The sequence below is a fragment of the Ostrea edulis genome, chromosome 9, assembly GCF_947568905.1.
Source record: "Ostrea edulis chromosome 9, xbOstEdul1.1, whole genome shotgun sequence".
Lineage (NCBI taxonomy): Eukaryota > Metazoa > Mollusca > Bivalvia > Ostreida > Ostreidae > Ostrea > Ostrea edulis.
Genome location: NC_079172.1, coordinates 38,699,344 through 38,713,251, shown reverse-complemented (window position 1 = coordinate 38,713,251; position 13,908 = coordinate 38,699,344). Strand labels below are relative to the sequence as shown.

At 34.1% G+C, this 13,908-nt stretch overlaps 1 long non-coding RNA gene across 1 annotated transcript; it reads right to left on the bottom strand.

Moving 5' to 3' along the window:
- Positions 1 to 403: 403 nt before the first annotated feature.
- Positions 404 to 13,464, bottom strand: LOC130050134 (uncharacterized). The gene is made up of 3 exons (XR_008798551.1): positions 13,224 to 13,464; positions 641 to 727; positions 404 to 448 (listed from the first exon to the last, which is right to left on the bottom strand). It is a non-coding gene; the product is annotated as an uncharacterized LOC130050134 (long non-coding RNA).
- Positions 13,465 to 13,908: the final 444 nt, after the last annotated feature.

Below are 13,908 nucleotides of genomic sequence, written 5' to 3'. Positions count from 1 at the left end.
CATAAACACTATATAGTAAGTTTGGCCCCGCCCTGGTGTCAGAACCCCTATCCCGGGGATGAAATTAACAATTTTGGTAGAGGCCTTCCTGCTCTACATCACTATGCATTTAGTTTTTCTTAAACATGTGCGGCTGTAGAGAAGAAGATGTTAGAAAATTGGTCAATTTTGGACAGTTTTTGCCCCGCCTCTAAGGCCCCAGAAATCCTGAAATTTACAATGTATGCCCCCCTTCTTCCAAAGATATTTCATACCAAATTTGAAAAGAATTGGAATGATAGTTATCAAGTAGTTCAAAATGTCTATTGTTCACACCTTTCATAACTGACCATTTTGGCCCCACCCTGATACCAAAACCCCTATCCCTGGGATCATATAATTTACAATTTATACTTGCCCTTGGCCCAAGGACTCAGCATGCCTGAGGAGTTAAGTTTATCCTTGACATCTAAATAGTAAATTGAAGAAAACATAAGAACATAAATGTACATAAATCATTAAGTAAAACGCATATATGCATGGACTCTGCAGTGTTTTCAAGATAAATACATAATAGGTATCAATTTATCAAACTTACATGTAATATAAGTGTGGTATGATATGTGAAATATCAAAAGCACTAAAATATTATCTTTGTTACCATTTCTTTTGCAGACAGCAGCTCCACAGTTTCCACAAAATTTATTTGTGGGAAGCAACCTCTCTCCACAATCCACACAAAACATGACTGTGAAATAAAATCATTACATCATTATATTTCCTTTTAGGAGTGACATGAGATTATTATCATTAATCACCGTTTGCTATCTTCACCTTTTCATACAATATTCAATAAGATTACAATCAACTGTAACTTTAGTCACAAAATGAATGAATATAAAACTCATCAGCCCGACCCTTATGTGATTGTATAATTATAATTGCTGATATGCATTCTGGGCACCTTAAAGGAAGTGAAAATGAAAAAAATATTTGTTGCATAATAAACTTAAAAGACCTCCTGAAACTAAATAGTGTGGCCTGAATCTAATTTGCTTGTTTCTATTACGAGATTTGATCAATTAAACACTCCAAGTTAAAGGTTTATGGAGGTCATCCATTATTTCCCAGTATGCATCTGTGTTCTGACGTAGATGAGACACATTGCTGTTGTTGACTGGGTCACTATTATAGAGCGGAAATTTATGGATTCATATCAGAATTGATGGATAAGGTTTTGGAGCAAAAAGAATTGAAATCAAATCTAATTACAATGCATTAAGAAAAAGAAGAAAACACTCCCACAAAATATCTCCAGCTCCTCCAACTTCTGAACTTACTCAGCAGCACTGGTACTGTTATATTTCAAGATTCCAAATCAATTAATTTTATTAGATTTTAAAATATTTGGAGATAATTAAGGTGACTGTGTCATAAAAGTACTGCAATATAGGCATATAATTTATATATTTTATAATAATTGATGTACATGGACCACAGATAAATTTCGGAGATGCAATTTACATAACGATCTAGTTCGTCAATACAACCTCGCATTGGGTCAAATGCTGTCTGACGTGTTTCATACCGATTGTTAAGCCGTTCTTGGCACACTGATTTGACTGCGGATAACTCCGTTTACCTGATCAGGATATGGGGCTCACGGCGGGTGTGACCAGTCAACAGGGGGTGCTTGCTCCTTCTGGGCGCCTGATCCCACCTCTGGTGTGTCCAGGGGTCCGTGTTTGCCCGGCTGTCTATTTTGTATTGCTTGTGGGAGTTGTGAGATTGATCACTGTTCGTTATCTTCACCTTGCATTTATATTATTTATTTACACTAATAAAAATTACTTATTCGGGATCTGTATCAAAGTCTGAGGTTTCAAGAAATCCTTTATAATTGCAGTGTTCTTTAGGAAATGCTCCCTTAATTTATGTCACAACAAATGAGGGAAAAACTACTTTGACCCCCCCCCCCCCCCCCAAGAGGCGGGGCAGCGTCTGACCTAGTTGATAAACTGTCTGTAGGCCATAAATCTTGATAGCATGCCTGCAACAGAATTGTTACTGTATTCTATCACGTGTGTGTGTGTAATTGGAAATATTTACACACAAATGCCATGTTGTGTTTAGATTTTAATACATTTGAATACAGAAGGTATTTTTCATTTTCGTGTTTTTCTTACTTGTTTAACAAGTTGTTAATTCCAAGTCCTCTGAGACCCTTCCTCTCTGGATACATAAATCCATGGATAAATGTAAGCTGTATTAATTATAACAGGACTTAGACACACCATGTCAAAATATGGGTGTAGAGAACCGCACTTTATGTGTATATCCATGTAATCTGACACAAAATGTTCAAACTCATGACAACAAAGACACGTACCCCTTGAATGTACATAATTCCTCTGTCATTAAAATCAATTGCTGGTAAAGAAGAATTATTCTGAGAAGCAATTTCTTCCTCTGTAACATCAGGTTCAAACTGATATCCCATATTTAATTCACTTTCTGCTGATGACATTTTAACGTTGATGCTTACAATGTGCCAAAAATACACAATGTGTCCTACTAACATCAGTGTTGCCTCTAGTGGATGCTAAGAGATAACCCAGCAGAAAGATAATAATTTTTTCAGTATGGCAGCCCCCAAGGATTGAAAAAATTAGTTAATCTTTATGAAATATCTCTCCCTACTAAAGAAAGCTTCATCTTAATGATTTTAAGAATTCATTATATACATCAAAATGACAAATTTAAACCCTTTGTCACATTTTCATGTTCACTTCCTTTAAAGATATTTTAATCTAGCAAGAACCTAATACTGGAGGTGAACCTAATAATATCCCGATTATTACACACACACACACACAAACAAACAAGTACACATGCACAAACGCCTCTTGAAGAGAAAGAAACAAGTTGTACTCAGTCTGAGTCACAGAGCTCCAGATAAGGTGTGTATCAGCGTAAATACTCATTAAATTTTACCAAATACGCATTAAAGTTTAAAATCAGGCGTACAATTACGCATTCGTGAATGTAAATACGCTTTACACTCCTAAAGTAATGCGTAGAGGTAACTCAATACACAACTGTATAAGCCTACCGGGTAATTATTATACTTCTTTCTTAAATAAACAGGTAGGGTGCGATCGAAAGCAGATGAAAACTTATATCATAAATCGTAAACGATTGATTGGTGGCGCAGAAAATGGTACAGGACAAACGATATATATTTCTTCTGTTAAACTTTCGAAGTTTTTACTGAAATGTCGCTCCTGCAGCATTGTCTCGCTAACTATTTGAAAGTATTTGCAAGAATGGGAGTCGCGCATTTATTTACCGACTTCTGTCACACATGCACTCGTTTTACACAGATGGAGGAAAACCAATTCTTGGTTAACGGTACAAGGTTAGGGGAATCCGGGGAGAGTAATTTGCAGTGAAAACAAGGTGCAAAAATATATATGGGCAGAATTAGGTTCGTCTAAATTTTAAAAAATGCTATAGAAAGTCACAAAAACTTTAGACTTTGAAACTGATATGTTTTGGGTTAAAATGATTTTAGTTTCTCGGTTACAACACTTTAATTTACAATATGACAACTAGTTTTGTTGTTTGTTTGGTGCTTATGAAATTTTTTCAATACTGTACAAACAATCACAGGGGATTCTTATCCATTTTGTTCTCAATTTATATGCTATATATAAATTATATATAGATTGAGAACAAAATGAATAAGAAGACCCTGTGGTACAATAAATGATTGTATGTTTACGGGTGTAAATTCTCTGTAGTTCTTTTTATCATAAAGTCCAAGGGTCTTCATTAACATTGCGATTTTGAAATTTATTGTTGAGGTATTAAATTTTAAAATGCCAGACACACAGTCATATGATATCTGATTATATTTAGACTAAGTTATAAAATTCTGTATTAGTGGCAAACAGTAAATATAATCAGTAAATTAACAAAATACTCTTTTGACTTTTCTGAAAAGCAAAATACTCAATGATTTGAAAATCAGGGGGTAAATACTCTTTGTGGTAAAAAAAATTATCTGGAGCTCTGCTCAGTCTCCAGGATTTTTCATTACATAGTCTCTACCAACTGCGTAGATTTTTGTATATATTAAGACAGGGATTTATCCAGCTTTTACCAGTGTCACTAAGGTACCCATTTCATACTGGGAATTATTGAGTATCAGGGATCAGCTCCCAGGGGGAAGGATTCAGATTACAATATCTTGGAACACATATATAACTGACCAATCTCTGATCATTACCTAAATACATTGAAATACAAGATACTGGTATATTATATATAAAGGATTTCTGTTAACAATTCATATTCAATCATATGTATAGGATATTTCTCCTATTTAAGATATATAAAATATTCAGTTCTTATCAAAAGGAAAAGATACCCTTTACCGATAGTAAACAGAGCTTTGATAAATTCCTGTCTGGTATATATACACACACAAACACACAGTTAGTTCATTAAAAAATCTGCTGTAAAGAGACTCAGTTTCAAAGGTAAATGTATGTCACTTCATACAAACTGAAAGATATTTCTTCAATATGACTGTCGTATCATTCAATATGTTACTGTCGATTCATTAGAATTCGTGGTGGCTCAATTTTCGTGGAATTGGTGGGTACCCCTCACCCACGAATTTACATCCTCAACGAATAAAGACATTCCAAAGTTATCTTTCTAACAAATATAAAAGTCCACGAAATTACGTCCTCACGAACCCGTAAAAATTCAGCAATCCACGAAAATTGGCCCCACGAATTCAAATGATTCTACAGTATATAGTTTCATGTTATATTATATGATCTCTTTATTACTTAATTTGTATATTATGGGTTTACATGATTTTTATTAATGTGTTGTCAAATAAATTTATTATATTCTTTCATTCTAAAACATTACTCGTATTATTTTATACAATATAATTGAACTTCACATCGTCTGATGGTAATTAAATTTAAAGGAAAAAAACTTCATAAGAACATAATTTTAATCAGCACCACCATATTCTAATAGTTACAGTCACTGAATCTGTTCTCTTATATTTCTTTTGAAATTGACTCTGCTTTCATCATACCATGAATACATGTTTATTTTAACTAGTTTTATCCAGTACGCAGACCAATAGTGACAAGTCACCTGAGCGACTCAGGTGACCTAAAAAGTTAGGCTGATTTCAAAATTAGAGTACACAAAATCCATATTCACATCCATGGAAAATGACATTCATTTCACACACCTATAAATACTAAACTATAGAGTATATTATGTAAAACATTAATTTTTTTATCCTAACCATTTCGTTTTAAGTTTATGTTTATAAATTCTGTTCATGTTTTGATATACAGACAATATCAGAAACATCCACAAAGAGAAGCAAAACTGAAATTGTACAATATATTTAATAAAAAACATTGCTTAATTACAAAAACGTATGATCAATTATACGACACTTTGTAACTTAATGAATACATAGATATCCATGACCTGAACTTATTTTAAAATTGGGGAATTGTACATCTACATCCATGTAATACATTTTTAAGCAACTATGTGCCCATAACTTTTTAAAAGAGTTCAGTTATCCTTGATAAATAGTTTCATTATCAATTAAATGTACATATATCCATTGACAAATTTTGTTATACATTACTATTTACTACACACTTCACTAATATATATAGTTATTACTTCTCAATTTACTAGCGATAAACTGGTTCACTTAAACAAACTCTCACAAATGAAATCATCTTAAACAATGATGCGGGCAATAAAGGAACAGTTTCTATGAATTTGTTTTTTGTTTGCAACAATGAGGTTTTTAATAACCTCACAAAAATTTCTTGCACAAAAATAAAACTAAGTTTTATTATTAATTGGTTTTCAGTGGCTTAAATGCAAAATATTTTATCAAATCATTTTATAACTAATAAAAATCATTACATACCATATCTTCAATCTATCCTCTCGATTATGTCTAATACAGTGGGTAACATAAAGGTTTCATTATACTTCATATGTCACAATAAGTCATAAGAGTTGAAACTCTCCTCACTCAATTACAAACGGGTAATTTGTACTCGAGTACATTTGTATGAACCGAAGTCTCCATTACAATTTACCTCTCAACATGGGTGAAAAATTCCCGAGAGGGACGTAAACAATATACATGAGGCCCATGGGCCACATCACTCACCTTGGCCCATATGTAAAGATTTTCCCTATATATATTCAAATGTAATGATCCCCTATTCTGACCCCATCACATCCCCGGGGGCCATGGTGTTAACAAACTTGATTCTGCACTTTATCAGGAAGCTTTCATGTAAATGAAAACTTCTTTGGCCAAGTTATTCTTCAGAAGATTTTCAATAATTTTACCCTCTATATTTTTGCATGTAAAACTTTGATCCCCATTTGTGGCCCCATCCTACCCCCGGGGTCATGATTTGAACAAACTTGAATTTGCACTATGTCAGGAAGTTTTCATGTAAATTTGTATTTTTATAGCCCAGTGCTTCTTAAGAAGATTTTTAAAGATTTTACCTATATATTTGTATGTAAAATGTTGATCCCCTATTGTGGCCCCATCCTACTCTCAGGGGTCATGATTTGAACAAACTTGAATCTGTACTATGCAAGGTGAAGATAACGAACAGAGATCAATCTCATAACTCCTACAAGCAATACAAAATAGATAGTTGGGCAAACACGGACCCCTGGACACACCAGAGGTGGGATCAGGTGCCTAGGAGGAGTAAGCATCCCCTGCTAGCTTTCACGTAAATTTCAACTCTTCTGGCTTAGTTGTTCTTGAGAAGCATTTTTGTAATTATCTTCCCTCTGAAGGGGACATGGCCCTTCATTTGAAGAAACTGGGAAGCCCTTCACCCAAGGATGCTTTTGGCCAAATTTGGTTGAAATTGCCCCGTGGTTCTGGAGAAGTTTAAAATTACAGACAGATGGACAACAGGCGATCAGAAAAGCTCACTTGAGCTTTCAACTCAGGTGAGCTAAAAATGACACAAAGTTCAACAACATGTAAATTTTGTGAAAAAGGTCTATGCACTTTCAAAAAAACATATACACATCTTAAATGCATCCATAACAATTGTATAAAGTTTGAGGAATGCAGTTGATTACACAAAATAGGTACCATGTATTCAAGACATGCATAAAAATGACAAAGTTCAAGTACATGTAAATGTCTGATCACTTTCAAAATGACACAAGCACATCTTCAATGAATAACAATGCCATCTACAAATCTGAAAATGTAGTATACTCTTTGCATAAAATAACACTCTTAATTTGACCCCTACAGACATTTGTTTTACTCCCTACACTGTCAAAAAACTTCACTTTCACTCTTATGTTTACATCAACAAGGGTTTGGACAGATTGCAATCCATCAATCCCAAAAAAGACATTGTCTCCACAAATATTCACAGCAATGGTATATATTACATCCTTTCTCGATTGTGAAGTGTTTGGAAAAATTACAGGAAATTCACAGACATCTGTTAAATCTTCAAGTATCTTAGATTTCAACATACACGCATCCGAGGTAAGAGTAATATTTACAAGTAAGGAACAGTTTTTGGCACCAAACAGAACAACTCCTTTAAATTTCATATCAGAATGAACAGAAAATGACAGTCGGTCACCATTTAACAAGTCACTCTCCCATGTATTATGGGGACTTCTTACATGAAATCTATCTACAACAATATCATTTGTTGAAATACATTTCCTACTAAGGTAAACATTGCCAATGACATTTGATTTGGTTGTTAAAGATGTAAGAAACAGAATAATTTTCATTGCATAGTCATTTTCTAATATGTTCTTGTACACAACATTTTCAATAAAGAAATCAATTGACATTCTGCCAAACCGAATGTAGGGAACTAGTGTTTTCCAACTAGTTTGTCTGTCTTCATTTAAAACCCATGTGTATATATATCGGAAGGGTTTCTCTTCATGAATGCAAATTGTATCTCTCTTTATCAAGAGAATCAAAAGATCTGTTGGAAAGGTGCAGAACAAATCACTATTTCCTCTGATGGACATTATGTTCTCAAAATTGTCATCAACATATGATAAAGCAGCGGTCAAAACACTGGGTACATGAAATACAAAAGACATTTTCAAAATCATAAAAACATTTTCACATGAAATTGAAGACATCAAAAAATCAACACATCTCTCCTTTAAACCAGGAATTATATAGAAATCTGCAGCTTGCAGGATTTCTTTAACATTCTCCAAACAAATCTCTACACGTTTGTACAAATCAGTTATGATGTCCCTAGTAAGTCCTGGATCAAAATCTGCGCAGGTTATCTCAAAGACTTTACCAACACTCCAGTTCTCATTTAATAAAGTTTTAAAATATTCACTGCCTAATATCAATACTAGTCTGTGTGCCTCTACGAAACTTCCATCAGGAAAGGTGATGCGGACATCACAACGTTCTTGATCTTGAAAAGCCTGAATAATTTTTTGACCAAGTCCAGCCATTCTGATAAAAATATAATTTGTTTTCGTTAAAACCAAATGTCTACCCATCTCCCCAATTGAACGTGCTACGAAGTACAACTTCTTCCCCTCAATGTACTGCATGGCATGGAGGAGAATGCATGAGCGGGAACATAGACATTATGAACTACACTTTGTGCACTGACGATATGATATGATACGATATGATATATAAACAACAATCATAATTAAATCAATTAAAGTTATTCATATGAGGAGGGGGAGGGGGGACTGAACCCTGTCTTGATCAGTGATTTTTCAAGGCCCATTTGGGGTCCGAATTTCGGCCCTTTCCCCTCTTAAAAATTGCCAATTTCCCCCCAATTTAGCTTGCATTTTTCCCCTTGATAAAATTATGAAAGGAAAACGTAATTGGAAAAAATAAACATTCGATGTGAATTATATACATAAGACTTAACAAAGAGTTATGGGAATGATGATTTGGATAAAATGGTTGAAAATTTTAGAAGGTTAAAGAGAATTAGATGTGTAAAATAAATGTAATGTTTGATATGATTTTAAAACTTGTTTACGATCAAATTGATTTTTCCCAATTTGACAAATTTCGACAATTTTTCCCAATTCGAAAACCATAGGACCCTTGTAAAAAATGTAGAAAAATCACTGCTTGATGTAATTGTTGTTTCTCATTTAGTACTTCTTAAGGAAAGTCCGTGCTTTTACGTATCCGGTTTTAAATTTTAAACACCGACTAGAAAGTTCCAGTTATAACTTCTTTGTCTGATGTTTGTAGTTTACGAAAACTGTACGAGTCAAATTTAGCATTCAGATGTGAATCTTAGATATATTTACTATGAATTATTAAAGTGTCAAGTCCTCACTAGCTCCAATGGTACAAAGCAATGTAATATCTACACTGATCTCTAAAAGGCTCATAGCTTGCAATCTAAGCCTGAACAAGTTAAAAATCATACATAGGCGTGACCCTCACAGTGGAATTCAAACTGTTTTTAGTGAGTTTGTGTTTGGTTCAAAGAAACCCAGAATTATAAATCCTCAGAAAATCATCAGTAAAGTTGTTGAATATTTGAACTCTTCTTCACAAGTATTTTCAAGATACAAAATTATTTGTACATGAGCTGTACATGTTACACTATATTTATTTTTTCTATAAGTATGAGATAGCATGTAGGTATTGTTATGTATGGTATGATTGATAGCCAAATAAAAAAAGAATGACACACACACCAAAAAAAAATTGTGAGAAAAGGGAAGGGGTGGGGTGCCCCCCCCCCCCTTGTGTTCTAATTGTCTGGTAGGACAAAATTTTCAATATGTTTTACAAGTGTGCAAAGAATAATTGTAAAACTTAAATTTAAAAATGCAGGTTTACGTATTCAAGAGACCATTTTGCAAAATACCTCTGGTCAACTATGGTAAAATATGTTTTTTTTTTGTTAACCTTAGATATAATTCTAAATATTTTTAAAGAAAAACTGGCATGTAAACAATTTAGATTTTGAGAGAATTTTTCAAAATTGCGATATTCTGTGATTTTTTCCTGAAGAATGTGAGCAGATTAAACAGCAATTGTGTATGTTTTCAATTGAATATCTTTAAAAATTCTCTCAGTAAATGAATAGCTATTGGTTTTTATATATTATAGCTTAATATGATGTGCTTTGGTGCATATTTTTAATAAAACATGAGATCATGCATTCTTGTGTTAAAATTTGGCTTTTGCATTTGGGGGTCTATGTACTCTGTAGCACATAGTATAAAAATAAACCCTCAAAGGTATGTCTAATATGGGTATTTTAGTTAGTTTATGAGTTGTTAAAGTTATTTAAATGAAAAAAAAATTTATTGACAGAAATTTCTAATAGTATTTACCTACCTTAAGTTACTATGCAAATATGTCATATGTCGGTCTAAATGCTCCCTAGAACTAATGTTTCCTAGTTGTATTGACATGTTGATTTAAAAATAAAGCTTATTTTTAACCCAAGCACAAGTGGCAATTACGTCCCTCGGCCTCCCACCCCCGCTTGAACACAGTTAGGATTAATGCCGTGTTCCGATATAACGATAGATTTATCAGAGTAATATTTCCACTTAAATCCAACTCGAGAGGGTTGGAGTAATTTTAAATAATATTAGCGAGTGCAGCGAGCCAGCGCTTTGCGCTGGCTCGTACTGCGAGCTCTAATTACTAGAGCTCGGGAAATAATCCGAGCTAAATCTAAACCTCTAACAAGGAAAATTTTTTGACGCCAATCCCAGAAGTCCCTTGTCAAAAATGGCTGAGATCTCGCAAAGTCAAACCTTGGAATATGATTGTGAACTTACGTGGATTATCATCCAAATCTTGTGGCCTCCTAGCTCCAAAATTCAGTGCACCATTAGGAGAAATGTTTAACGAAGTGCAATGTTTATGAAAGGCAGGCTCAAACTCCCCGTCGAGGCCTCATTACGTCACCTACGAATAGACCTCTCCTATGTGACGCACCACAATATACAGATTTGTATATTGTGAGTCCGCGATTATCACGCAGACAAATTACACTAAAGAAGTAGTTCGCAGTTAAAAGTTTGAAGATATTAATATTAAGAGCATTAATATAAAAGTATGGATTTTATTTTAAACATAAAATGATCAAAATATCATTAAAAAGTAGGGAGACTCTGTTCGCATTATTGTGTAAAGTAATGAACTTGATGTTTACGTTCTTGTTTTGAAAGTTATTTACGTTTGACGTTATGTTTTTTCGTCATTCTACAGTGACGTCACAGTATACGCGGCCTAAGAAATCGCTATCCCATAATGCCTAAGTGGAAGAGTTTGGTTTGTGAGCAAACGAACTCTGGTGGAAGTTTGAGGCAGGCTAAGATGATGTGTGACGTCATGTCTACGTTTTGACGTACGTCATAATAAGACTGACAGTGGTGGATCTAAATACGTACTTGTTATTTCCATTTGTAAAAGTCATATTACCGGGACAATATTGAATATACGTTTACAAACATTATAGGCATAGTAATATGGCATCGAATACAAATTGTGTATAATCGACTGCAAACCACAAATCTGATTAAAATACTAAATTCTCAATAGGAATTTATTATTCTAACAAGAAAAAAGGGAGACTAACTTTTATTATCGAACTCTGCTGCATTCATATACTGCTTTCCGAATAGTTTATAAACATATTTTCACTTTTAACACTATCATCTAGCTTTTAGTTTTTAGGTTCTGTTTATTACATTATCATATTTTCCGATAATTTCTTTTATCATCAACTAAAATTAGACGGTTTTCATAGGAATATATAGGAAATAGCACAAATATACAGAACTTCATATCTTTGTAAATAACTGCCTCCGTTGACATTGTGTGCATTTTATGATCAAAAGACAACCTAATGTAAATTATGTTTACTTTTCAGTCACTTTTAAAGTAAATCATCAGATATGACTATGCCACTTTTTTTTCGATTTTGCATGATTCTTATAGAGACTAGTACTTAAATTGTTAGAATATGTGAGGGAGCACAGGTACTGATTTAGTGCTATTTAAAACATTACCAAAAAAATCGATGGAATTCGGTCGGATTGAAAACATTTTTTAAAAATCTTTGGGGTTTTTTTGGACTAAAAATGATGAGTGCTTGAATCCATTTCCTTTTAATATGTTCGGTAATGCAAAGCACGATGACCCCCCCCCCCCCCCCCCCCCATGATAACCAACCATGCCACTTGCTATTAACTACTGAAAAATCATTAATTAATTCTAGTTTTGTGAATTAATCTTAATTAATGTATCCACACAACAACATTGGAGAGGGGCTTAAATCAATGATGTTGCAATTTTATTCAATGATTATATGTGAATGCTAAAATATTTCATCACTGTGTCACAACTAGGATTATGTACAATATTATAAATATTGTTCTAATTTTCTCTTTTGGAACATACCATTGCTACAAGGGGATTATCATATGAATTTCATTTTTTTTTTTAAATTAAATAGGTGCACATGGTGGTGGTGGTGGTGGGGGGGGGGGGGGGGTTAAATTATCATTATATTGAAATGCATTTTATGTTCAAAGGCAGTGCTGTTTAAACCCAATTTTACAAACTTGAAAGGTTTGGGCATTTTTATCATACAATTCGTAACTTGAAAAGATTGAGAATTAAAAAAAAAAAGAAATACGTAGAGACAGTCGACTGCTGAGAGCGTACAGTCCAGAGCAGTGCCGTGCATCAAAGGTTAAGCAAATCATAGTGAAGGCAGTAGAAATAAAATGTATATATAGCATAAAAATATTTCAGTCACATTCATGTACATACATGTATTAATGATTTTTTATATAAAACCCTGAGAGAAAATTCATGTCATAAGTATTTGGCAAATAGATATTGTTTAAATTGAACCTGATCAAAGCATGAACATTACAAAATATGTACATACAAGAAGCTGCGCTCGCTCAAACGGTAGCACCGTCAACATATTATAAAATTATGAGATGAGCGAATTTGGTTTTGACTCGAATTTCCTCGATAGGCACACATACATTATATATATTTTTCTTTCAGAGAGTAGCGTAATGGTTAATCAAATACATTTAAGGCGAAAGCGATGTAGAAACATAATGACTTGATCTATATAACTGGAAGAAAAACACAAACCACCCACCTTGTTATCACAATAACTTCTGAGTCTTCAGTGCAGCGGCATGCAGCATGTGCAGATAGAAGGATGTAATCTAAGTCCTTGAAAATCTTGGCCTAATAAATCTTCATCACCAAAAATCTTGGGTAATAAATCTTGGCGACGCTTGGGAAATCTTGACAGCGTTTTTTTGTTTGAATAATTCCAACATGCAACTTGGCCAGGCCAATCTTGGCGACGCTTGAGAAATCTTGACTGCGTTTGGAAGGCATATATCCTGGCGCAATGCAATCCTGACTTGGCCAGGATTGAAAATCATGACCGACCAGATTATCAATCCTGACTTGGCCATGTTTGAAATCATGACCGACCAGGATTGAATGGTCAGGTTATCCTGACTTGGCCAGGATTGAAAATCATGACCAGGATTGGATGGCCAGGTTATCAATCCTGGCTTGGTTATGTTTGAAATCATGACCGACCAGGTTTGGGTGGCCAGGTGGGGATTGGATGACCATGTTATTGGCCAGGATTGAAATCGTAACCTGACCGGCCAGGATGTGCCCGGATTGAAAATCATGGCTGGTCATGTTTGCAATCCTGACTTGGCCAGGATAACATATCCTGGCCGGCCAGGATTGATTTACAATGAAATATATAGAACATGACCTGGGGGTCCCCTATGACTTTCCATAGCTTACTCCTCCTA